At 25.8% G+C, this 14765-nt stretch overlaps 1 protein-coding gene across 2 annotated transcripts in view; it reads left to right on the top strand.

Annotated features, from left to right (window-relative positions):
* The window catches only part of LOC107441203 (uncharacterized), a 39471-nt gene extending 37111 nt beyond the window's left edge, over nt 1–2360 (top strand). For both annotated transcript variants that reach the window (XM_071180226.2, XM_071180230.2), the window contains one exon: nt 604–2360. The gene's annotated coding sequence lies outside the window, so the exon portion shown is untranslated. The remainder of the gene's footprint in view (nt 1–603) is intronic.
* Nucleotides 2361–14765: the final 12405 nt, after the last annotated feature.

The raw sequence follows: 14765 nt of genomic DNA on the forward strand, positions 1-14765 counted from the left end.
TTTATTTCAGCAATATTTCAGTAATAATACTCACAATAAATACACTGACTATAATATTGGAACAAAAATAAAATAGTTTTTGTTTACTTAAAACAGTCTGTTTATACTAACATGTGGACTTTTATTTATGAGTTTGAAAATTATGCCTGTGCCATTTAAAAACATATGAACAGAAAGATACTAAAAAAAAATTTTACACTTTGGAATTGATAGTTATCTCTAAGGAAATTTTTTTAAAGAATATCCAATTAAATTCAAATTTATTAAAAATAGAAAAATGAATTATGTCTTACCTTAAAAAAATAAAATTTACTGTTTGGGGCAAACCTTTGTTAATGACATCCTTTCAATTTTTTTTTTTTATGCTCTGAAGTTTTTTTTTTATATTTATTTAATTTAGTGCACAGAGCAGATCTTTGAAAATAATTGTTTACAAAAATTCATGTTTGACTTGCTTAATTGACATTTTTATGCTAAACCTTAAAATTTTCTATTACTAGAAAATAACTCATATTTGAAATAATTATTTTATATGAATTATTATTATATTACTTCAGGTAAGATAAAACTCATTTTAAAAATTTTTTTCCCCTTTCATTGCAGGTGGATTGCTCTCTGAGGATATATCAAAAGCTGAGTGTTTTCTGTGTACCAGTTGGCCATCTCTCTTTAGTATTTATTCATTATTTTTCTAGTCCTGAATTTATATTTTTATAGTCATGTCTTTATGTGTTATGCCTTTATCTGAGAGTGATATGATTCTATATATTGCTTATTCTAGTCATATTAATGAAATTTATACATAATTGTCCTCTTCATTTTATTATTAAACAAGTGAGTTAAATAGCTACATTAATCAAGCCGTATATTTTTCTGTTCTAAACGATTCTGATTTCTTTACATGTGTTAAATGTAGTTGCTGTATTTTGTGAAAGTTCAATTTATAAACTATTAAGATTCTTAAATTCCGATAAATACTAAAATAAAGTTGGCCACTTGTTGCAACTGTAAAAGAAATAATGTATTTTTGTAAAAGATCGATGTTGTCTCGTGATTGTAAGGAATTATTATAATTCACTTTTGTTTTTTGAAAAGCTATAAAGTAAAATCTTTTTAAACATTACAATTAATGTTTTTGTCTCGTGAAATAAAAAGAAGAAATGGTTGTGAAATTGTTGTTGTTTGAAGATGTTTCATTTTTGTAAAGGAAATAAAAATGGATGCCAAACATTTGTACAATCTACTCAAACGAGTTTTGTCAAGCATCACAAATTCATATTATGAGTATTTTAAACGGGTTGCACATGTTTTATTGTGTCGGAAGCCTTCACATTCCAGAGTGTGTGTTGTTTAAATGCAGTCAAAAAGCACAGATATATCTCTCATATGATACATTTATGAGCAGTTTTTTTACTTCATTTGTCCGTGCCCAGGCTTACTTCATAATCCATTATTGTGTCATGTACAACAATATGCTTCATTTCTTTTGCCATCAAATTTCATTTTATCAAACTATTAACATTTTTAAATATTTTTGACCCTCTATTTAAGTTTAGTTAAAATGAGTTTTATTCATTTGATAAAAAAGTTAGAAGTGAATGGCGTATAATTGAAATGCAATGTTAATCCTATAAAAAGTTAACGGTGTAAAAGACAGGGCTCTTCAAATAAATGAAACCCCAGCAAACTGTTCCTGCTATTTAAATTTTTAGATTTCTTGTCTTTATAATTTTTTGCACGTTAATTATTTTAAACGTTTAACATAATTTTGAAGCATAAAAAGATTCATAATGTGTTATGAAACTGTCATAACAACATTTTTCATCAGTTGTGAAACGAACATGCCAGTTGTCCACCCAAAGACTACAGTTGTGCTAATTACGCGAATTTCTCACTGTGTAAATGAATAGCACTGTTCTGAACCTATGCACATTTCATGTTTAATTTTTGTTGCTATTTGACTGCATATCTGGGGCTTCACTTGTATAACATCTCTTAATACTCATAAATAAAGAGTGCCATGTATGTATAAATGACACACTTGAATGCACTTTGTAAAGCAATATGATATGTATGTTTAAATTCATCATTCCAAATATTGCTGAGGACGAAATATTGCTTGTATGTATATTCTCGCAATTATAGATTGCTCACAAGATATCGTCCTTTGGTGCTCTTCTGTGAAAACATACAACATATACCCGATCTAAAGGATGCAGGTGGGAACAGCTGATAAGACTTCAAAATATTCTTCAGATCAGTGCACTAAAAGGTTGCACAAGTCTTTTCGCGTGAGGAACTAAAAATCAAACTGCATCTTTTTGGGGGACTTCTGGCAAATCATCATCAAAAATAATAAAGTAAGCTAATGGTTGTTCCTGCTTGCATCTGCGTCTCTTTTAAAAGGTGCTTATGGTAAGCGATGTTGCTTAGCTCTATTTATTAGTTGCAGGAGATATCGTCACACTACAGTTTAAGTCCGATTTTAAGATCTGTCTTGGTTGTCTTTAATGTTGCATGCATTGCCTTTGTAGATGAAACTGTAAATTAGAATCCCTCAATCAAGAATCTCCTGTTGATGTTGTATATAACTGCTTATAAACGAAAGTTAACACAATAGAATTTAGTCAACATTCCTTAAATTTAATATTTAAGCAGCACTCTGCATGGGTCCCTGTAATTCTAAAAATAAACTTTAAACTCGATGTATTTTAAACCATTGATAACTTTTCTAATCCATCTTTTATTTTCTTTCATTCAAAAATTAGTTCTAGTAAATGTTTTATTTTAAAATGAGTTAAAAATATTTCACAGCACATTGAAAATTAACAAAATCAGCCAATCACACTTATAAAGTGTAATTATCCTGTAGTGATAATATACTCTTCAAAAATCGAAATGAAAGTGATAAAAGTTAGAAATGATAAAAAATTGTAGCTGTTATATTGCATTATGTGATATATTAAAGTAAACAAAAAAATATACTAATAACTGTACAAAATGTGTAGTTTGTAAATTATTCTCAGAATTTAATATTAGGTACTGATTGTTGTTTAAAAAAAAAAAGGTAGTTATTTCACACTTCTGAGAAGAATAGTCTTATGTAAATTGAAAATTTTTTAAAGTGGTGTAGTTAATCAGGAAATACTTTTAACCATGATTATTTTTATACTGTTAAAAAAAATTAAAAATTGGTTATATTTGTCATTTTCTGTATAAAGGAAGGTTTCTACTACTAATATTTTTACTGTTATTATGAGGGTTATTTATCATTATATGAAGAAAAAAACATTGAAAAATGAAATTATATTTATTGTTTTGTCATGGTTGCTTGCAACTAGAAATTGTTACAAACCAATTTTATATTTCTTTACTGTAAATATTAACTACTTGGTATTATTCTTGGCTTTATGCAAGTATTTAAATCGCACATATTTTCAAAAAGGAACTGTTACAAAGTACAATTTTGTTTACTGCTAAATGACTAGTTAGATCCAGCACAATCATCATCATCTGTCAAAATTTGTATTCATTGCATTTTTTAGACATTTCAATTTCATATTTTACACTGAAAAAATTAAAATGAAGCTTAGAAATCTGAGAACCTTGGCAATTTTAGTCATGCTTACTGAAACAGCATATGTGCAAGAAAGAGTTCGAGCTGAAGTAGTTTTTTGTTATTTATTCTAAATTTAATTGAGCAAAAGTTTTAGATAAAGTATTATTGTTCAAGTCATAAATATTAAAAATCAAAAGAGTGTTTCAGTATTTACAACAAAATGTCCAGAGAAAAATTAAAATTGCTTTAATATTTTAAACAGTGTCATAAATAAGTTTAAAACTACAAATTAGATAAGTTAAAATATTAAACAATGTGTATACATGAATGTACTATGCATTGCTTTTTTTCTTGTAATACTATATACCTTAAATATATACATGTATTTAAAATTATTCTTTAAAAATTGGTCTAATTTCGTTAAAATTTAGCTCTTTAAAATTAAATAATTATTTATTTTTGGCTAAAATATTACAAAGTTTTTAAAGAATATCACTGTTTTGCAAAAAGGAAATATTTTGTTTTTCAAAAGATTTATTATTTTTTACTAAATTGCCTGACGACTTAAACGTTTTAAATTCTTTTTCTTAGGCTAAAACCTTATTTTCAAGAACTACTTTTTTTTTGCTTAATTTTAACATAAATAGAAAAATAAGCAGTGACTTCTAACATGAATTTTTTTGCTATATATTTTTATTACTTTCAAGAGTTATTTGATAAATATGTATTGGATTGCTTTAGTCATATTACCTATATTTATGTTAAAATATTTCTGTTTTTTTCCTCTTCATTTTGAATAATTTATAAACAAGTTGCTATTTACCATTTAAAAAAAACTTTTCCAAGTTTCTATACATTTATAGCTATTTTATACTTCTCATTTTAGCTTTCAAAATAATTTATTCTGTTCAGTGTATTATGTACTTTTTCATATTTAGAAGTTTAACTTTTTGAATATACTGCTCTATTTAAAGCTTTGAAATTTATAACATTTTCCTTTTAGTCTTAAAATTAACCTTTTGTTTTGAATATTATAGATTTTTTTACAACTCTTCTCCAACTTTATGTTACTTGAAAAATTTGTATGCTGTGATATCTATATTTATTATGCACTTTATTTGATTTGATTTATTTCTTGTTACATGCATGAATGATATATTTTGATATGAAAATTCTTGTCAATTTTCATTTTACACACATTATTTATTGGTATTTTATATCTAATCTAATAAACTGCTGCTTTTCATTCCTGCCATATTATTGCAAATATATCTGCTTAAGACATTCGTCCATCCATGTCTATATTTTGCTTGAGTGTCAAAAGTTTTATGTTTTGCCACCATTTTATCACCACTATTTATTGAAAAGTAAATCGAATTTATTTTTTCAGCTTATTAAGCCAAGTTATTTTTTATATGAACATATGCACACTTTCTGAGCTGTTGAAATTTTATATAATCTTTATACATGTTGTTTTGCTTGCACAAGAACTTTCATTATTTCTTTTTTTGTTTATTTTATTTAAAAAGGAATATTGAGCATTTATTTAAAAACACATCAGAAAATTTGGAAGAAAGAAAAAAGCATAGTCACACTGCTAAAAGATTTTCTTTTTGCTTCAACTTTTTTTGCAAAAGAGTTTATGGGGTGCAAAAAGAAAATATAAGTTCCTATTTTATCATTTAATATGATGATGTTTCAATGTTATTTTTGCAATTTCAGAACCTGGTTGCTTTCAATTAAATAAAAACCAGTTTCTTTGCAATTTCTTCAAATGGTTTTGATTTAATTTACTTAAATGCAAACTAAAGATACATAAATGCAAATTAAAAATTCATAAATTTAATTTTAAAGAAAAAATGTAAGCCAAATTGATCTTCAAAGTGTAATTTAAACCTTATAATAAAATCATCCACAACATCAGTATTATATTTTACTTAAACTGAGACTGCAGTATCAGGGACCCGATCTTTTCATTCCTGTTTACTTTTCGTAATTTCAAAGTCATTCAAAAAAAATAAAAAATACGGCAGCTAATTAATCCTCTTAGATACATATACATATAAATAAATGCAAATGTTGCTTTTCATAGCACACTTTGACTGTATATTTGGCAATAATATTTTAATTGTGATGTAGATATTTTTAGACTTGAGCGTAAAAAAAAGGCTATTGCTAATTGATTTTTAACAAATACTGCAGTATCAAAATGCTCAGGCATCTCATCAAAAAATCAATTTATATTATTATTCTTTTTCAATTTTTTTTTTTTTTAAAGTTAATGTTTATTAATTTTTCAGAGATTGAAACTCGAAAAAATTAAAATAACTAAAGTTAAGAATAGGGTCTTAAATTTCCAATTGTGACTAAATAATAAGAAAAAAATTAAATTTCTGAATTTCCATACAATAAGAATTATTCGGATGATTTTAATGAGCGGGTTAATTGGCAGCGTTTGGTAAAAAATGTTTACATTTGTGCAATAATGCTAAATTATGTAAATGTTAAGGTCCTGGTGATAATTTTAGGCATTTTTTAAGTGCGATATTTAAATTAGGCAGTTTTTATTTAGGTCAAATGAATGCTGTGAAAGCTATTTGAATAGAGCTTTGTAATTTGTGTAAGTCATTGTATAGTGCAACATTAGGTGTTGAAGCTTAAAAGTGAAATGCTTCAGATGTATTTTATCGCTATTATATTTAAAGAAAAAAAAGTTCTGCTAGGTTTGAGAAAACTATTTAAAGAACTATCTTAATATTCTCGTTAATGCTCATTAAATTTTACAGCTTTTTTTTACGTGTAGTTAGTAGATGTCTGAGCATTTTTGTTTCAAAAAAAGCAACTAATATCCCTATGCAGCATTTCCTTTTACATTCCTCAGATCTAAAAAGGGAAATTTTCTTTCACACTTTCCATGCATACTCATGTTGAAAATTGTTATTTAAATGTTGAAATAATATTAATTTCTTCTTATTTTATATATTAATATTTTTGAATATTTTAAAATGTATTTTATTTCAGAAGTATTTGCTCAGTCCTGTAATTGTGTATAATATATTAATAAATTTGTGTGATATATAGGGGTGTTTTCTTCACTTATGCAATATTTTTTCTTCTTAACATTCCATCTAGTGCATCTATCTGAGAAATGAGGTAAATTGAATTTGGCTTAACAGGATGTTCCACAATCACAGCCCTTAATATATGTTTTGAATTCTTATTTTAAATGAAGTTTAAAAAGTATGCCTATTGTGTACCACAAATTAATATTTAAACGAAGAAAAATTCTGGTAAATTCTGACGAATCACTATTGAGGAATATCAAAATCTCCTTGACTGCCTATGGAAATTAAGAGGAGTTGTCAGTCAAACAAGCACTTTGAATCAAACCTTCCTGATTACTACAGAAAACTTCAAAAACGACAATTTTAAAAACAGTTGAATATTTTAATGAAATTTCGAATTCTACACAAAAAAAAGAAGAAAACAGTTAAAGTATACTTTCAAAAGTTGAAAAACCTAAATATATATATATCACATTGCATGATAGAGAAAACAATTTCAAATAGTATGAACTTCAGAATTGCCAAGATGTTCTATGAATTGCTTACACACAAATTCTTTTGAAAAAAATCTGTTAATAGTTTTGCAAACCTCTTCAAATTTTCTTGATAATTTTGTAGGAAAATGATCAATAAAAGATAAATTTCGTGTGAGTCGATAATCGCAAATGTCGAATTATCCAGATTAAATTGAATATGGCAACCAAAACTCGCTCGCGTGATAAAAAAAGTGTAGTTTTAAAATTGGTCAAAATTTTCTAAGAATAATAAATCTCACAATTCATTATATAGTGCCTGGACATAAGAGTTAACATATTCTTTCATAACATGTTTTAAGAAAAAAATCAATTCATTTCGGTATAGACCGGTATCAAAATTATGACTCCAAATTGTACCCAGAATTTTGCACAGTGTTGTATATCCTTAAATTCTGAAGTTTTCGATAATAATGAATCGGATATAATTTCGGGAATAATAACCAAGTAAATTGGACTATTTTAAAGGAAAAAATTTTTTTATTTGCGTGTGTGAAAACTTGAGTAATTATCTCTCCCAATATTTACTTCCTGAAATATAAATATTAAAATCCGTTTATATAATTGCTTAACATTCAGCAAACGATGAAATGCACATGTCCGCATACATTTCCGAGAAATTCGCTGTTATAAGAACTAATTTTAATTCATGTTAGCCGATAAATTACTGATTTTTTTTTCGTAATTTTTTTTATACGCTTATTTCAAGCGTTTTCGATACACAAGGACCAATTATGCAAAATCTTGTGCTTTTACAATTAAAAAATAAAATAAACCTACAATCATTGTAAATTTTTAAGTCAATAAAACTGTAATTTATCTTTTCATTTTTATTTATAGTGTATATATTTTTTTCTTAACGTAATTTATAATTTTGTGTAAGTATGTATCAGGTAGTTGTTTCTTCTAAAATGTGTACAAAATTCCCAATTGCCAAATTTACCTCTACCATCGATTAAACTATATTTTAATATGCTAAATGCAAACAACATATTTGATTTAGATTAGTTCTTCTTGTAACCTATGTTACATCCGTATAACATTACATTCAACGAAATTTGATTTGATAGTTACTTAATTGACATAACTTTTTATTTTATAAATTTTTTTAAGAAAAATAAATACGAGCGTTCAAATTTTTGAAAAAATAGTACTCAGTACCATATAGAGAATTATGGAGCCGAACTTGAATTAGAGTAATTTTTTTTTAAATATGTTCTATAACAACAATTTCACTCCTGAAATATCAGTTATTAAACTTAAATATTGATCCATAATCTATAGTGGATAAATACTATATTAAATAAAGAAAAAAAATTTTTTTTTTGAAAAAGTCTTAAGAATCTTAAAAAAAAAAAAAATCATTAAAAAGTATGCTAATTTTAATCTAAATATCTTTATTGAAATATATATATATAGCATAATAAATAAATACAAAAAAGAAAGAAAAAAACACGAAGAAAATTAAGAAAAACAAGTTTTATTTACTGCGCAAAAGCTGCAAGTAAATAGAACTCATAAAATAAGTTCAAATTGTAGAGAAAACATGGACAAAAATTACAGAACAATGAAAAAGGGGGGAAGAAGAAAAATAACAAGAAACCGGGAGAAAAAAATTTAATAAAAATCCGGAACATAGAAGATATCTTTTCATCAGCTCACACGATTATATCCGCCATATATATGTATAGATTGTGACAGGGCCGTAACTACGCCGGGGCACCGCCCCGATGGTCAAGGGGGCCCCATATGAAGGGACCACGCGACATTTCTTCAAAATAGTTTAACTATATATATATAAAGAGATTGTGTGAAGATTTGCTAAATTCTTCTTTTTCGTAGTTACAATCGACTTTAACATAGGGTGAACGACTCTTTCCGAGAATTATTTCCCTTCCTCAAAAGAGCAAAAACGCTTCACATAAAAGAGGAACGGAAAGGCATTTTTGAAGCTATACCCCTAATAAGAAACTTTATGTTGTTCTGAAATTAACTTGAATGGGCAAATAAGGTGCCTTTTGAAATTTGTGAAAGTGGAAAAATATCTTTATTTTTTGAGGGTAGAAAACTTTATTTAGTTTCAAAATTGTAAAGAAGTGCTTCACCCCTTCTGAAATTTAGACATTCTCAAAAGTAAGTTCTAGCAGAATTAGTACATTCAGAAAAAGAAAAAAGCTATTTTTTTCAACATTTAAGTTATTTTCCAAATAGAAAACTTAATTTTCCTCCAAATAAAGAAGAGAAATCTGCTTAAATTTTTTTTTAAGGAAAAGCAAATTTAAAGCAGACATTCACGAAAATAAAGTAAAATTACTATTTAACTCATTTTTTTCGACTTTTAAGCTATTTTTCAAGTAGCAAACTTTTATTTTCCTCGTAAATTTAATTGATGAGCGTCATTCCGTCTGAAACATTAACATTCACTACAATAAAGTAATTTTTGTTTATAAAATAGAATTAGTAATTTCAGAAAAAGAAACTACTATTTTTTGAAGCTATTTTTCAAATAAAAAAATAAAGTAGAACTCCCCCCCCCCCCAACCGAGACAAATACGTCTGTTTTGTTTGAATTTTCTTCCACATATGACAATTTCTAATTTATTAAGAAAAAATTTTAAAATTTAAATTTAACCAAAAGAAGGGCTCAGCATAAAAAAATAAAACAAGTGTTTAGGAAACTAAAATAGTTGCCTCTCTTTTACCCTTCCCTGGTGTAATAAAATGCATCCTTCACTGACATATATTTTAAAGCATTCCTTGACTCTCAACACCTGCAGATCACCAACCGAGACAGTTATCTGACTCAAAATATAGGCATCTCCTTTTACACCATGGGAAAATGCCCTTCCTTTGACTTCTTTAAATTGCCCTGGGCTTTACGACCCTAGGCTTTTTGCCCTTTCATAAAATATCATATATTTCCAGAACCATGCATTTGTCGCTTAGTCACAGTTGTCTTAAACAAGCAATTATCTAGATGTTCTAGGAAAACAGAAGCAAGCTTTATAGGGATCGAAGGGGATTACTTTTGTTGACATATTTTTTCTGAAAGAAACGCGGGAATCACTCTCTGTTAAACTTCAATTTTTAGCTTCTTTAATTGCTTCATTTAAATTAACTATTTTTAATTCAAATATAGATTTTTTGATAACTTTTATTTTGTTCAATCTTTCAAATTAAAATTTAACTTTAATTGATACTAATTAAAATTATTTGCAACTTTTTTTAAAATATAAATGTCATTACTTTGGATTACAACAAAACGAAAAGGAAATTGATTTCTAAGGAGGTAAGCAATTGTTTACATTAAATTATTTAATACATTCAAAACTGCGTATTAATGTACTGTTGGAATTGCTTTTTTTATATTCCTATATCAAATTGCTTTTATGTAATACATTTTGTTCTTATTTTATATTTTTAAAATTAAGACCATTAAATTTTTAAAATTGGAAATTCGATTTTTTATGCTTTTTAACAATTTTGTTTTCATTCAAAATTGAAAAGCAAACTTTGATTTTGTTTAAAAAAATCATATTTAATTTAATTAAAAAATCGCATTTAATTTAATAAAACGCTATAAACATTGTTTCGTTGAGAATAACTGAAAATATGTCATCATTTAAAGTATTTTGGTTTAAATAAGCCATTGTTTTTCAATCAATGAAAAAAAGTTCTTCGAAGAAAATATTTCATTAGGTTGTTTTGATATTTCTTTCTACTTTTATGAGAGACTTTGGTAGATTCTTTAAGATCAGCATTATCTACATTGCATTAAAATTAAGCTAATTTCAAATTCCTTGGTTTCACTGACAAAAATGGTACATCTTGTAGTTTTATATACTTAAGAGAGAAAAAAAAAGAAAATATGTTAACTCAAAAAGCAAGGAAATATCACTATTAGGTTGAGAATGCAATTAATCTTCTTTTAAATTTACTATTTCATTCTTATCTTATATGATAACCACATTATATTGAGCGGTGCTAAGACATCAAACCCGTTGCACATTTATTCTGTCTCATTTATTTGACTATCTCTGTTGTTTTTTGCAACACTAATTTATATAAACAAAAGTAATCTTTATTCTAATACAAAAAATTAACCTTAACTTATACTTCAAATATTAAAATCACGAAGAAATATATTTGCTACAAACGTTTAACTAAAATATTATTATTAAAAACAGCTTTAATTAGAAAAAAAAATCATATTTTCAAAAATGGCACAATTTGTTTCCATAACATTTGAGGAAAGAGGTAGTGTTGAGCGCACTTAATATAGTGTTCCTTCTTCTTTTTTTTTTAAATAAAACTGTTATAGGATCATCAAAGTAATTATCTTGTGATAATAACTTTCTGAGAACTTTTTTCATGCATTATTTTTCTCAGTTTAAAGTATACATTTCTGAAAATTTGAATACTGAAACTATAAATATTGCTGATGTAGGAAAGGAATTTATCCGACCATCAGAATTACATTTAATCATTTCTTCAAAATGTGTGAACATTTCTGTTTATCAATTGAATTACTTTATTTTCCGTTTTCAATATTGAAACAAGATGTGTAAAACATTACACTTAAGATTAAATTAATTCAAGTTTCCACTTTTTTTTCTTTCTAGTTTTGAGAATTATTTTTTTTTCCATTGCGAATATGATTTTCTTTGCAGCCAATATTTAAGATATTCATTGAAATATTTTGTTCAAAGCTATTGTATTTTTCAATATAGAAATCCAAATCAGATAAAATTCATTGCCATGACAAACCATTAAAAAGGTTTTCTTCTTATTTTTCGTTTTGGAAAAATAAGAAAAAACCTTTTTGGAATATTAAAAAATATTAGTTTCTTGTCATAATTTTTTTATCATATATGACATTACATGACATCATAAATACATATATTTATTTGTTATTTTGTCTGTTCAGAAGTTTCGATAGGCAAAATATTCATGAATGAATTCTTCTCAAAATATTAATATATTTTTAGGACCTTGTACAACAAATACCATTTTGTACTAGAACTTATTTATCTTACATTGCTATGCTATACAGACAAATGAGGTAGTATTTCGTCTGTATTTTAAATCACTGAACCAAATAAGACAAAATACGAAACAACAGTGCTTATATTTGAAAAGTTGAAATGTTTCTTTTTTTCATGTGTGTGTACAAAAAGTACTGTCTTTGAAATGCACTCATTATGAAGAAGACCATCATAACTTCAAAACTATTTATCCTATCAGCTTGAATTACATCTCATTTAATTATGTATTAAAACTTTGATCGAAAATCTTTCCTTACGTGATCTACTACTTAATTCTAGAAATATCTACAAGCTTTTCTTGAAACATTTGAAATGTAAATTAATTTGCATTCCATCACAAAAGTTTATTTTTTAATTCGATAAAACAAATGTTATCAAGCAATTTTGCATACACATATCAATAAATAATCGTCAAAATGAAAAAAGATTTAAAAGCCATTTAAAACTATCTAGCTTGTTATGTATGAAGGAATGCATGTGAACTTAAATTATGTAATGAAAAAATATTTTAACTTATTAATTAAAGATGATAGAAATTCATGATACGTTATTGAAATAACCAAAAATAAAATTATAAAAATTTTATTTCCTAGTAATCATACGTTAAATAGATTAGCAAATTTAGTGGACTGTGTTTCAAATTATGGATGGATTTATATTTTGTACTAATAATTGTAAATATTAATTTTATGACTTTTTTTTATTTTATATTAATTTTTTTTTCTTTTCACCTTTTTTAAAAAATTTTATTACTATGAAATCTATTTTACAATTTACTTTAAATATTTTTCAAAAACTGAAACTAATGTAAAATTTTAAATATGAAATCTTTATTCTAGACATTTATTTTAATGCAAACTGATGTATTATAATCTTTCTCAACAAACCTAAGTGTATAAATCTATCTACCAAACTAGAACCATTAAATACATTTAAAATCTGTATTTAGTATGTGTTTTGTAATTATTTTTAGATGCCTTGAAGTCTTAAACACTTCTTTGTGTTTTGTAATTAAAAATTAATTTTTTTAAATGTAACATACACGTTCTAGTGTTAAATTTACAACTTACAATATTTTGTAATCCCATTTCTATGTGAACAAGTGGCTTATTTTCATAAATATATTAATCAACATGATACATAAATAGCTAAAATGACGATTAGAGATGGAGTATACAAAGTTTTAGAAAGGGCCCCGGCAAAAATTTGAGCCCCAGGGCCCCGAAGGGTGAAGTTACGGCACTGGATTGTGACGTTAACAGCCATGAGTGTTTTATTAGTAGCCTTTTTAAAAAATAAATTATCCACTAGAAAAGTATGTATTCTTTTAATTTTCTACATTTTTATTGTTATTATTTGTAAGGTACTGGTTAGTAGTTTAAACAAGTTTTTAAATCAAAATCCTGTATTTTAAAAACTTCAAAACAAATTTCTAAATAAATTGTGTACAAATATGCTAAATTTAATTTAAATGTCTTTATGAAATTATACATTAAATTGTTAAAATAAATTATTAATGTAAAATATTAATAAATTGTAATAATTTTCAAACACAATAGTAATAAAATTCCGAATAGTTATTAATTGGTAAGTATTTTTAGCATGACTATAAAGGATTGGGTTTATTTTCTCAGCAATAACACAATAGTGTAGCTCTAGTGCAATGTTAACAGTCAAACCAAATATTTTATTAATAGCCTTTTTATTGTTATTATTTGTTGTAGTTGGATGTTTAAACATATTTTGAACCAAATTCATTTATTTAAAAATATTCCAATAGGGTATACAAATTTAAATGCATTTCTTAATTATTTTTAATCACACCAAAATATGGTGATACTTGACATTTTTAAAATTTTCTCCAAAAGAGAGAGAGAGAAAATTAAAAAGAAGCTAGTACTATAATTGAAATTCATTAGTCAGGCATCTTGTTTGCTATTATTTATTAAAGTAAATTATTATTTTTTTTTTTAAAAAAAAGAAAAAAACTCAGAGGAGAGGAGTTGCCTGCGCATGTGCTGTGCTACGCATCATCATGCTAATTCGCCAAAGTCCTCAGTTTTGAATTTAAATATTATAAAATAATTGACGAATACATTCCAATATTACGCTCCAAGATCTTTAATTATAACAGTTTATACTGAAAAAGGATAAGATTTTTAAGGTTTAATTGGGGAGCGCAATGCTAAAGCCAACCACGTATGGATTTTGGATCTGTGTCACTTCATTTAATTTATCATATAGAAATGATTATATGATACAGGAAAACTGGTTCAAATAAGCATAAATTAGGAACAAAAGCTTTCAATCTACTATACTATAAATTTAAATTCCAGCAAAAAAGGCATTTAGATAAAACAGTAAAAAAATAATAATAAAAGAGGGAAATTAGACTGAAAATGAAAATTAAAAGTAAGTCAAAAATTAACGATAAGAATATTTATTTTTTCTACCAGTTATCTTTCGTAAAAGCATACATTTTCTCAAATAAAACGATTCTTGTTTTGAGAGTTTCCGTATAGTTTCGTTTTCATTTCGACTTTTGAATTTTACTTAAAAAGAA

Source organism: Parasteatoda tepidariorum, chromosome 1, assembly GCF_982258835.1.
Source record: "Parasteatoda tepidariorum strain Cologne lab strain chromosome 1, Ptep-v5.0, whole genome shotgun sequence".
Lineage (NCBI taxonomy): Eukaryota > Metazoa > Arthropoda > Arachnida > Araneae > Theridiidae > Parasteatoda > Parasteatoda tepidariorum.